The sequence below is a fragment of the Myotis daubentonii genome, chromosome 11, assembly GCF_963259705.1.
Source record: "Myotis daubentonii chromosome 11, mMyoDau2.1, whole genome shotgun sequence".
Lineage (NCBI taxonomy): Eukaryota > Metazoa > Chordata > Mammalia > Chiroptera > Vespertilionidae > Myotis > Myotis daubentonii.
In genome coordinates, this window is record NC_081850.1 from 57,276,779 (window position 1) to 57,290,200 (window position 13,422).

The 13,422-nt window shown below is 41.2% G+C and overlaps 1 pseudogene; it reads right to left on the minus strand.

Annotated features, from left to right (window-relative positions):
• Positions 1 to 2,922: 2,922 nt before the first annotated feature.
• LOC132211707 (serine/threonine-protein phosphatase with EF-hands 1-like) overlaps positions 2,923 to 13,422 on the minus strand; it is an 88,525-nt pseudogene continuing 78,025 nt past the window's right edge.

Here is a 13,422-nt window from a genome sequence, read left to right on the forward strand (position 1 = left end):
GTGATGAAAACAATAGATGAGCCGAGTGGAGGAGGAGTGATTGTAAATCTGCCATGTGTCCACATGATATCTGCACAGAGCAAGGGGAAAGAAGTAGCCATTCCCTGAAATACAGCTGTTTAGAAGTTGAGTGGGAAAACAACGTGTGACCAAAAACACATACTGGTTTTGAGGCTCCCCTTTTTTCTTTTAAAATTATTACGTTTTTTTTCTTAGTACAAAAGCAACATATGCTAATTGTAGAGAAAAAAAGGAAACATAGACAAAAAATAACACTACCTATAATCCCAATGCCAAATTTTGTAAAGGATTAAAGAATAAATGTGTGCAAAGAATGAACTACTCTTTAAAGACTACAACATGTTGGTGTATATCCCTCTGATCTTTTATGTCATCTTTTTGTAAAAATGTAGTCAAATGATATTTGGTGTTTTATACTACTTTTTGGTTTAATATATTACAACTATATAGCGATAGGGTTTTAAAGCATTTATGAACCCAATTTTATAGCTGCATAAATTCTATTGTAAAATTTATTATAAATATCATAATTTATTTTACCTACCTCCTGATTTTGGACATTTGGATTACTTCTATCCTGTGACTATTGTTGTACATAAATCTTTGGGCATATGAGTTATTTCCTTAGCATAAATTCTTAGAAATTAAATTGCAAGCTCAACTTTTAAAATCAATTAATTGTTAATTCAAAGCTTACATATATTTTAAGGATCTTGATAATTTGCCAAATTGCTCTGAAGAAAAGGACTATCAATTTATGATTTATATACCAGCTTGTATAAAAATGTCCAATTCTATCTTTAATAATTCTAGTCATTGCAATTATTTTTTATATTTTTATTCTATAGGACTAGTCCTGCCCTCATAAAGATTTCAGTTTAGTGGTGCTGGGACAACTGATTAAGCATTTGGGAGAAAAAATGAACTTCAAGGCCTATACAGAGATCTGACAAAAGGGATGTATCTAGAACATATAAAGAACTCTACCACTCACCAATAAAAGACAAACTGCCCAGTTTAAATGGTACTAAGGACATGGCAAGGGGCTCCATATCTGTCATTAGGGAAATGCAGATTTAAATCACAATGAGAAGCTACTTCAAGCCTACTTACATGGCTAAGATTCAGAAGACTGCAACAAATGGTGAGGATGGGAGGCCACAGGAACTCTCAATTTTGCTTGTATGTGTATCAAGTGGTACAGTCATTCTGGAAAAAGGTTTGGCAATTTGTTTAAATTTGTTAAAAAGTTTAAATCGTCATCTACCTGAAGACATATCTATCCTAGCTATTTCCCTGGGGAGAAATGAGAAGATCTATCCAATTTGTCCATAAAGATGCGTGTTTGTGAATGTTCATGGATGCTTTATTCATTAGAGTCCAAACTGGAAACAACCCAAACATCCATCAACAGGAGAATGGGTAGACAAACTCTTGTATGTTCGTACAATGGAATACAGCTCAGCAGCCTTAGCAATAACGTGGAAAAACCTCAAAAACATTATATTGAGTGAAAGAAGACAGACACTGTACGATTGCATTGAAATGAAGTTCAAAATAGGCAAAACTAACGTATGCAATGGAAATCAGAACAGTGGCTATCAATGAGGTCTGTGAATTGATGGCAAAAAGCCACATGAGAACTCTTTGGAGTGATGAAAATGTTCTGGAGCTCAATATTTTTCTTGTTTATTTGGGTGTAAATGTTTGTCAAAAACCATTGAATCATACCCTTAACATCTGTGTCTTTCTCAGTATGTGAATTTTACCTCAATGAAAATGCATTGTGGATATATTAAAATTTTTTAAAGATATATTAAAGAGCATATTTTCATAATCTTGGGAAGGGAGAACTTCCTAAGCAAGACAAGAAACTCAGTTGCAATAACAGACTGAGACATTAAACTTCAGAAACTTAAAAACATGTACATTTAAACATAACAAATGAAAGCAAAAGATAGAAGACATAAAGGAAAAATATTTTGACATCTATGATAGACAAATTTAATAAACACTAATAAACAGTGATAAAAATAAGGCTAATGCCCTAATTGAAAAAATGAGCAAAATACATGCACAGAAAATTGACAAAAAGAATGCAAATATCCAGTAAATACATAAAAAGGTGCTCTGTTTCACTAGTACTTAGGAAAATGGGAAATTTTGAAAACACTACATGTTGGTGAAATTAAAAATGGGTAGTCATACATTGTTGATTGGGATTAGAAATGTGAGAACTTTTTGGGAAAACATCTGGCAATACCAGTCAAGGTTTAAAATACATCATGCTTACCATGTGATGTGCTAACAAACCACTTGTGAGAGCCAAATGTTAATTTTCAAGAACTTTGTGAGCAGTTGTTAAGTAAATTATATAAACATATACCTAAATAAATTATATTAAAAACAAAGGCAATACTTAGATTGAGGTGATGGTTGAACAGTTCATGTTGGCTCACCATGAAAACAAACAAACAAAAAAACACATGGTGAATTTAAGGAAACACACGTGTAACCTAGGTTGGCTGCTAGGCCCTCATTTTGTGGTTGAACAGGAGCCCTGAGCAGGAAGAATAGTTGTTATGCAAGAAAGACCTCTGAGAGCTGTTGGGTGCCTGGGTTCACACTGCTTCCCAGACCTTCTGCCTGAGTGTGGCACCAGCAGGGGGGCGGGGGGATTCTCCCCCTTCATTACCCAGAATTGGGGGCCGTTGGCTGCTGCTGTGCAGCCTCAGGCGTGAGGGGTCTTGACATAGCTTCTCACTGGAGCAGAGCAGGAGAGGAGGAAATAGGGAACCTCAGTGTGAAGGCGGAGACACCCCAATTGGGAACCTCAAAAATAGCTGGGGAGACTTTTGCAGGGGAGTGTCTCAAAGCCCTGAAATCTTTGGTGAGAGTGTGTTAAGTCACATGGAATCTGGAGAGGACCTTATATAGGGTGACCGTACAATTTACATTCCCAAACAGGGACACCTTTGAGAGTAAAAGAGGGTTGTTATTACTAAAAGCCAGGACAAAAGGCGACAATAGTCCTGGGCAAACTGGGTGTATGGTCACTCTGCTTCTAAAGGATCGAATCTAGTAAGTAGTTCGGGAAGGGGACGGGCAATCACCTGTGAGGAGCCTTTTCCAGAATAAATATGCAGCCGAGGTTGGGGAGATGAGTGGAGCGGAGAGCACAGTTATTCAGCAGAGTTCCTCCGGGAGAGTATGCATTTACAAGAGCTCTCGGGGGACTGCCTTGTTTGCCCATCCTGCCACCCACACTGAGCATCACAGAGGTACGAGGGTCCCAGGCGGCAGAGGCAGGACGGTAGCCAGAGCCCAGCACTGCGCCTGGCACAGAGAAGTCTTGACTGACTGCTGGACGGACATCAGACGTTTTGCCCTCTAGTCTGTTTTCCTTCCCACGCAGTTCAGCCAGTTTCCGGGGCGGGGCAGCCTGAAGCTTTCGAATGCGCCTGCGCACCTGTCTGGGTGTGGTGTGCGCCTGTGCACCTGTATGGGTGTGGTGTGCGCCTGCGCAAACCCAAGGCTGCAGCCTGGCTCTCATCCGCTCGCTCGCACCTCGCACCTTGAGGCCAGGCCGCCCTCAGGCTGTTCCTGGCTTCCCGGCACTCACTTGTGTAAGTTCCCAGCAGGGGGTCGCGACCCCAGCCGCCCAGGCCCCAGCCGCCTGTGTCAGGGTTTCGCTCGGGAGACAGTGCCTTCCAGCCACCAGCCAAGAGCCACGTGGCGCAGGGCGGCGGGACCGGCGCCATATTTCCTGGGTCTCGGCTGTGAGTAAATGATGTGGCACAGATGTTGCTGAATATTTTATGATGCACTTGCCCCAGGGGTCCCTAAATGTTTTACAATTTCTGGGTAAAGAAAGAAAGCATCCAGGGCTGTGTGCTTCCTGTAGCAAGCGCGGCACCCCAAGATCGGAGACCTCCTCCTCGCCATCACGCTTTTAAAAGGAGATAATAGCCGTGAAGGTTCACGCTTCGGGTTTAATGAGAACAGTAGGAACCCAGGGAAATAACCACATCCAACCGGTGAGGTGGAGACTCATCTCAGGACCCCAGCAATGATCTGCGGATTGGATTTGGACGGGATCTTGAAACTGAGATTAATGTCTCATGAGAATGAGTAGGGCGCCTGCTCACTTACCATGCTGGAGTTTTGAAAAACGTTACACACCAAGGTTATATATATATATTAACTGACTAAAAATAATCCTTATAAGATGTGAGTAGGTTTTGCTGATTATTTCATATTGGTTTTCCATTTATTTGAGAGATGCTGGTATTTCACATGTAAATGACGTGAGAGTGTGGAATTCTGAAATAGAAATTTGAAATCATTCTCTGAAATAATGCTACGCTGTTTCAGGGAGAAGCTCGATACACCCAAGAATCAAACCAGTTTAAAGAAGAGAGACATAAACTGTTTGGAGGTGCTTTCCAAACGTTGTTCCAGATTTGGGGTCTGAAGATGCCAGGCAGTGGCTTTCTATCGCACTTTGCTCAGAATGGTAGGAACCTTTCTTCGATGCAGTTGATAGAATTTCAGTCTTTAAGGTTTTTTAGAAAAATCACCTGTTCCGTTCTCTCCCCATCCTCCAATTCAGTAAAAATTTCCTGGCATGAGGCCAGGTTATCAGCATTTTTACAAGCTTCTCAGGTGGTTCTGCTTTGCAACCAGCATTGTGAGCACCTTGATTTACACCTGTGGTTCTCAACCTTCTGGCCCTTTAAATACAGTTCCTCATGTTGTGACCCAACCATGAAATTATTTTCGTTGCTAACTCATAACTGTAATGTTGCTACTGTTATGAATTGTAATGTAAATATCTGATATGCAGGATGGTCTTAGGCGACCCCTGTGAAAGGGTCGTTCGACCCCCAAAGGGGTCGCGACCCACAGGTTGAGAACCCCTGATTTACACCAACTCATTTTACTGATGGGGAAAGTGCTTTTTGCTGGTGGGGAAAGTACTTGTCCATCTTCCATGGAGTCTCCAGAGTAGAGAGGCTTAAAATAGAAATCCAGCAGGTCAAAAACCTTCAATGACCCCTATCCCTTTTCTGCCATCTCCCCTCAGTTTTCAGGACAAAGTTCAAGGTCTTCCATTTAGCTCACAGCTTTCAAGATTTACCTCCTGCTAGCCATCTCACTTCACTTTTCCTGTTCTCCTTACTTCTCCCCTTACACCCCCCTGCTTGCATTTCTAGAATGTCATGTGACGCTTCACACTACCACACTTTAACACATGATTTTCCTTCCTCCCACTTGGCTGCCTGTATCTCTTTTTTCATTTTCAAAATGCAGCTCAAGGTGAGATAACTTAATATAGAGGCAATGAGGGGACATTCATTAGCTGTGGCTGACTGGGTCAAAACACTGGATTTCTTTCCTTTTTTTTTTTTTTAATGGGGAAAGACTATTTGAGATTCCTGAATTTCAAGCTCAAATGGGTGGAGTACCAAGTATAAGACAAAAAGTGATGGACTCTGGCTGCCTAGCAGCATATGCCTCATTTAAAGATGACTAACTTCAAATTTTTGAGAAACATGGTGCGGTTATCCCAGGGGCTGTCAACTCACAACCCTTGCAATCACCCTGTTTTGCAGATGAGGAAACAGAGCCAGAGAGGGCCCTGGGAACTTGGTAGTGAATGTCTGTGTCAGAGCTCCAGGTCTTCTGAATATAGATCCAGTCTTTTTCACAGCACACCATAAAATTTTGGTATATTTCCTACTGCATTTATTCCAGAAAATAATTCTCAGTAACGTATATATAATCTTAAACCATTAGGAAAAAGAAGCACCAACTTCTTTTTCTAAACTATATGTTGGGAAGGTGCTATAAAAAAGATGTTTCATGCTTCTAAGTCAGACCTTCTGTTTGCGGAGGCAGAAGACAGTTTTCTCAGGTCTGCCTGGAGTGGGCCTGCTGTGGAGTCTAGAATCTAGTCTGAGACTGTGTAGGGGTCAGATGGGTCTCTGCCACACTTCTCTCCCAGCTCACAGTTAATATACAGCAAAATCTTTTTTTATTTTTATTGATTTCAGAGGAAGGGAGAGAGAGAGGGAGAGGGAGAGAGAGAGAGAAACACCAATAATGAGAGAGAATCATCAATTTGCTGCCTTCTGCACGCCCCCTACTGGGGATTGAGCCTCGTTCAACCAACTGAGCCACACGGGACAGGGCACAATGAAATCTTAAGCTCTGATATATGATTTATTGATTTCCTTCTCTAGGTTGCTTGGGTTGATTTTACCCCTTAACCCTTTTCAGTCCAACCTTGAGGCTGACTTGACAGACCAGGCGCTAGGAGCAGGTCCAATGTCGAGCAATAAGAACATTAAAAAGTTCAACATTCAATCCCGTCAATTAATTTGGACCAGAGTGTTTGAATTCCAAAAATAACATTGGACTGCAAAGGGTTAAGGATTTCTGAAAAGAAAAGCATCTTCCCCAGTCTTCTTTTTGAAAAGAAAGGAGTTTATTCACCCAGAAAAAAGTATACACTAAAATGTTAAAGCTATTCTCATGCAGAGATTGAGGCAGGGCATTTTCTCTGGCCTGGTAGACAGCTACTGTATGGACTGGGTTCTGAAGGCTTCCTTGCTAGGGGAAAGATAGGGCTTTGTTCTGACACCTGGACACCCTGGGCCCATGTGCCTGCTTCAGGTGTCATGTCCAGCGTAAATTCTGGAGAGCACCTGGGTCTGCTTTGACTCTTTAGTGGGATTTCTCTTAATTCCATGTTTCTCTAGGTCTCAAGAGACAACTAAAATAATAGCTATGTTTGCCTTTTTGCCAAGAGTCTCGTCTCACTGTTGGAGATAGAGTCTTATACCATACCATCAACAGGAATGGGAAAGAGCAGAAGTACTGACTGGGTACAGGGAGTACTCCTCATTACTTGCTCAGGAGATGGCACAGATTTGGAGAGGAAAGGCTGGGAATTTGGGATGTTCATTGTGTTTAAGATGATTCCCCCCTTGGCCCCTTACACTAAAAGCATCTTGTAATAGATGGGAGATTTCCTTCTTAGCTCCTGGGCACTTGCAATCTTTTTGTATTGTCCTCATATTGTGGTGACCCATAATGGTTTATGAAATGCAGGCAATTTCTGGCCCAGTCTTTATGCTGTGGTCATAGAAAGGGTAACTCTTTTTGAAAAGCAGGAAAGTGTGTTTAATGCCAACTTTCCTCAGTTAATACACTTTCAGACATTGAAAGTCTTTTTTGAAGAAATATAAATATTTACGTTAAAAAAATATAAATTTAAAATGAAAATAAACCAACAGGGTCTGAGGAAGGGAAAGGGACAAGCTATAGGTTTATTTTATTTTATTTTTTTAAAATTACATCTTTATTGTTCAGATTATTACATTTGTTCCTCTTTCCCCCCCCCCCCCCATAACTCCCCTTCTCCCAGTTCCCACCCACCTCTGCCCTCACTCCCCACCCACTGTCCTCATCCATAGGTGCACGATTTTTGTCTAGTCTCTTCCTGCATCTCCCACACCCCTTTCCCCCCCAAGAATAGTCAGTCCATTCCCTTTCTATGTCCCTGATTCTATTATAATCACCAGTTCATTCTGTTCATCAGATTATTTATTCACTTGATTCTTAGATTCACTTGTTGAGAGATGCGTATTTGTGGTTCATAATTTGTATCTTTACCTTTTTCTTCTTCTTCCTCTTCTTAAAGGATACTTTTCAGCATTTCATATAATACTGGTTTGGTGGTGATGAACTCCTTTAGCTTTTCCTTATCTGTGAAGCTCTTTATCTGACCTTCAATTCTGAATGATAGCTTTGCTGGATAAAGTAATCTTGGTTGTAGGTTCTTGGTAGTCATCACTTTGAATATTTCTTGCCACTCCTTTCTGGCCTGCAAAGTTTCTGTTGAGAAATCAGCTGATAGTCGTATGGGTATTCCCTTGTAGGTAACTGAGTTTCTTTCTCTTGCTGCTTTTAAGATTCTCTCTTTGTCTTTTGCTCTTGGCATTTTAATTATGATGTGTCTTGGTGTGGTCCTCTTTGGATTCCTTTTGTTTGGGGTTCTCTGCGCTTCCTGGAGTTGTAAGTCTATTTCTTTCACCAGGTAGGGGAAGTTTTCTGTCATTATTTCTTCAAAGAGGTTTTCAATATCTTGCTCTCTCTCTTCTTCTGGCACCCCTATAATTCGGATGTTGGTACGCTTGAAGCTGTCCCAGAGGCTCCTTACACTATCTTCGTATTTTTGGATTCTTTTTTCATTTTACTTTTCCGGTTGGGTGTTTTTTGCTTCTTGGCATTTCAAATCTTTGACTTGATTCTTGCGCTCCTCTGGTCTGCTGTTGGGAGTCTGTATAATATTCTTTATTTCAGTCAGTGTATGCTTAATTTCTAGTTGGTTCTTTATCACAACATCAAGGGTCTCATTAGATTTCTTGAGGCTCTCACTATATTTATCGGCGGTCTCACCAGTTTTTTTGAGGGCCTTACTAAATTTATCGGCGGCTTCTAGACAGTTCTTGAGAGACCTTAAAAGTGTGGTTTTGAACTCTATATCCTCCATTTCTGACATTTGTGTCCTGTTTCTTTGTCTCCGCATTTTTTATGCTTTCTTGGTCCACCCCTAGTGGTCTTTGTGCGCAGTCTTGTTGTAGTTAAGCCTAGATTGTTGTAGGTAATACTGGGGGGGATTTGACCTCCAGGCCAACTGGCTGTGAGAATCAGCTGTGTCTGCAGTGGGAGAACTTCTGTCCTCTAGGGAGGTGCTAATCTAGCCTTTGCCTGAGGCTATCCGGCAAATGCCTCTGTGCAGGGCTTGGGCAGGGCGGGTCCCAGGGGATCAACAGGGTGGGCTGAGTGAGCAGTTATGGCTGCTCTCAGTCCCATCCCCAGTGGCTCTGCCTCTCAGTGTCCCAGCAGCCGCTGCAAACCTTGGAGAGAAAGCTGCCCTCGAGTTCTGACCGATGCCAGACAGTCCTGCTTCTCCCGTTTGAGTCTGGGTCCCTAGAGACTCGCCAGGATCTGGAGCTCAGAGCCTGAGACTCCCTCCCAATTGAAACAGACAACCGCGCCCTCAGCCACCAGCCCGCTCTGCGAGCACCTCCGCACCTTAGTATTTTACTTCTGTACTGCGCCTCCTCTGAGTCTCGGTATGCTTTTCTCTTTCCTTCTAGTTGTAGAATTTCCACTCAGCCAGCCTTCCTGTGGTTCTGGGTGATGTCCATTCTGTCTTTTAGTTGTATTTTTGAAGTGGTTGTGGGAGGCAGCAGTCTCTGGTGTTTACCTATGCTGCCATCTTGGTTTCTCCTATAGGTTTATTTTAAATACCAAGATCTCCAGTAATTAAAGTTTCCTTTTATATACAACTTTAAGGAAACAATATTATTTTATTTGTATTTGTTTATTATCTACACTTTTCTCACTGTTCATCTATATATACTGGAGGCCCAATGCACGAAATTCGTGTAAGAGTAGGTCTCTGCAGCCCTGGCTGCCTTAGCTCTCGCAGCCTTGTGGCCCAGCGGCCCCACTCCCTACCCGCTCTGGAGGGTCGTTTTGCTGTCTGGTCTAATTAGCATATTAACTCTTTATTATAAAGGATAAAAGCCTAAGTGACCGACCAACCGGTAGCTATGATGCACACTGACAACCAGGGGGCAGATGCTCAACGCAGGAATGGAAACCACAGACATGGAAATATGGAACAGACTGATGAATCTCAGAGGGAAAGGGCAGGGGGAGAGGGCAGGAAGAGATTAACCAAAGATCCTATATGCATACTAGAGGCCTGGTGCACGAAATTTCTACATGGGAGTGGGGGTGGTTCCTCAGCCTGGCCTGCGCCCTCTCACAGTCCGGGACCCCTTGCTCCTTACCGCCTGCCTGCTTGCTGCTCCTTACTGCTCGGCTCGCTGCTTCTTAGCGCTGCCACAGAGGCGGGAGAGGCTCCTGCCACTGCTGCTGCACTCACCAGCAGTGAGCCTGGCTTCTGGCTGAGCAGCGCTCCCCGTGTGGGAGTGCACTGACCACCAGGGGACAGCTCCTGCATTGAGTATCTGCCCCCTGGTGGTCAGTGTGCATCATAGCGACTGGTCATTCTGGTTGTTCCGCTATAAAGGTCACTTAGGCTTTTATTATATAGACTAGAGGCTGGATTCGAATCTGTGCACTGGGCCTCTAGTTTTAAATAAAAAGAACTTTATATATAGAAACCTAAGTCATCTTTATAGATAAGAAAGTTCATATTTATAAAAGCTTCTTTTCCATTCAGGTCTTATGATATTCATAATTATGACTAAATTGAGCTTTGTTTTATCCCATGGTTACAAGTTTCAAATTTGTATTCACAACCTGATAAAGTTGTAATTAGACATTATATATTTTATTTCCTGTGTTGCAATGTCCTTATGTATCTGACACTATGACATTTTCTGGATTTACTGCTGGAGATATCCCTCTTCACAGACCAGTTCTTAGAAAATACATAATATTCAAAAGGAGCTAATGAGTGGGAAGCATCACATTTATTCTTTAAAAGATTTTAAATGCTAAATGAATCCAAAGGAAAGCCATCTTTCATAGTGGTTTCCATGTTCATAAAATCCCCCAAATGTTCAGTTTTTTCCTTTGGTAATTTCATTTCTGCTGCGGATGTCTATTCAAATTATCTGTGATCTATCATACACTTTAATTTATAGTGAAAGTGCTGGCCCAGATTTGCAAAGAGATAACATTTTTTCCTTACCTCATTCCAGTTTCAATAGATATTTTTTCATTATTATTAAGTTATCTTTGGACATTAATGCTTTTGGATATTGACTACTTTCACAAAGTTTCCCCCAGCTGTCACATTTTAAACCCAACACACATGGAACCTTCTTGTTCCAATATTGCTTTATATTTATCTTAATAAAAATTATTCTAGTCTTAAGTCTGAGTCATTCTACATTAAAAATGGACTTAGAGAATCAAAGGTTTGAAAAGAATCTTAGAGGCAAATAAAACATGTAATTTATTTGATTAATAAGTGTTATCTATATTATACCTGGAGAGTGATCATCTGATCTCACTTTGATCTTCTTCAGAGACAAGGAACTTATTCTTGTTGCAGATACCCATGGTCGTCATTTAGGCCTAATTTCTCCAAATACAACTTGTGAGTCCTTGAGCAAGTTACTTACCCTTATATAGGTCAGAATGTTCTCATGTATATAGCAGAAGCGTAGTATTTGCCCTGCCTACTTCAGAAAAAGGCCAGTGGTTGTGAGAAATGAGTTTTGTGGTTAGAGGGGCCAGCGTTAAAGTCTTAGCTCTGCTACTTAGTACAGTGTGATTCTTGAAAAGTTAACCTTTCTGAACCTCAATTTCTTCATCTAGACCAGTGGTTCTCAACCTTGGCTGCACATTAGAATCATCTGGGAATCTTTTTAAAATCCTGATTTCTGGGCCTCCTCCTCTGGAAATTCTGTTTCTTTGTTATGGTGCGAGGCCACAACATTAGTAACAAAGAAACAGAATTTCCGGAGGAGGAGGCCCAGAAATCAGGATTTTAAAAAGATTCCCAGGTGATTCGAATGTGCAGCCAAGGTTGAGAACCACTGACCTATACAGTAGGGAAAATAGTAATACCAACCTATAGGTTGAAGATGAAACTCATGTGTGAAATGTAATTCTGGGCGTATTGTGTGTTTCCTCAATTATTTTTGGCATATTTATACAAAATTTATAGGTACCTATTTATGAAGATAAAATAAAATATACACAAAAGTGGTTTGTAAGTATTAAGGAGCTATTCAGATGTGTTGGTACCATTACTTGAACATTCTAGGTGTTTTTTTTTGTTTTTCTTTTGAGCTGGAGACTTACAAACCTCCTGGGAATCTGAATGAAGCAACCACTCAGCCACAGGAAGGCAGATCCTTCTCAACCTTCTGTCTCTGACCCCAAATAGCACCACCCTCTATTGGGCAGCCACTGTATTACAGGTCCTTTGCTTTGCCTGTTTTAACATTGACCCTCACAACAGTCTTCCAAGGTAGGTATGGTGGTGCACATTCTACAGATGAAGAAACTGAGCTCAGCAAATTTAAATGCATTTAGTAACTTGTTTACATTTATATTAAACAGCTTAAGTTGGAGAATTAAAGTCAAAACTGAAGTTTATCTGTTTGTAAAGATGTATGCTTTTCAATATGCCATGTCTCCCAGTGAGAGTGTAACAATAGTTGTTAGACAGATTTATAGCTTGTCCTGGATCTGCCTCTCACAAGTCCCATGTCATAGGTAATTTGGCTTATTACTCAAGCCTAGGTTTCTTTATCTGTAAAATGGCAGTAGCAAGACCAACCCATGGGGATGTTGTAAGTATTAAGTTAGAAAGCACATAGTAAGTGATTAATGACAGCTGTTCATATTTTGTCTTTTGGTGCTTTCCATCTCCCCAGGGGTTGCTGGAGGTCTGCTTCTTTCTCTGAAGGCCAGCAGGGGGCAGTAGAGACCATAAAGGATATGACCAAATCAGGGCTATATACTTAGACACTACCAGCTGATGTCCACCTCACAGTCTAGGAATCTTTGAATCAGATCCTGGTGCTCTCTAACTCTGAATCTCATAAGAAAAAAAAACCCTGATATTTTTAGACAGAAACAAATACAAATACAAAACCACCACAATAGTAAACCCTAGTGTTTGCATAAGGCTGAGATTAGATGGTTTTATATTATACACGAAGGCAATCACAGTTGGCTCATGTTAATGGTTTCATTAACCTCATGAGGATGTTAACATCATTAGGAAAACAGAAGGAGAATACTTCAAACTCCTCCATTAGACCCAATTAGCAGAGCGCTGCAGCACAAAGTAGGCCCAAGCATGCCTGTCTGTGCTCACGGTTGCAGCTGCTATGATCCCTATTAGATTGTCACTTGCCAGAGTCATTAAAGCAACCTCATTTGTGGTATGGAGACATCATTCCCAAAATAGATTGCTTTCAAGAAATGACTATTGGCCCTAACTGTTTTGGCTCAATGGATAGAGCGTCGGCCTGTGGACTGAAGGGTCCCAGGTTTGATTCCGGTCAAGGGCATGTACCTTGACTGTGGGCACATCCCCAGTAGGGGGAGTGCAGGAGGCAGCTGATCGATGATTCTCTCTCATCGATGTTTCTAACTCTCTATCCTTCTCCCTTCCTCTTTGTAAAAAATCAATAAAAAATATATTTTTTAAAAAAGAAATGAATATTGGTAAGTAATAATGATGACAAATTAACACAAGATGATAAAGTAAATACAAATGCAGACTGTATCCAACATTGATAGATGGAATGCAGGTGGTATATCTTAGTTGCAGTTGCTTTGAAATATTATCTTATGTTTCTTTCTTCATTTTTACAACATCTATGAGAT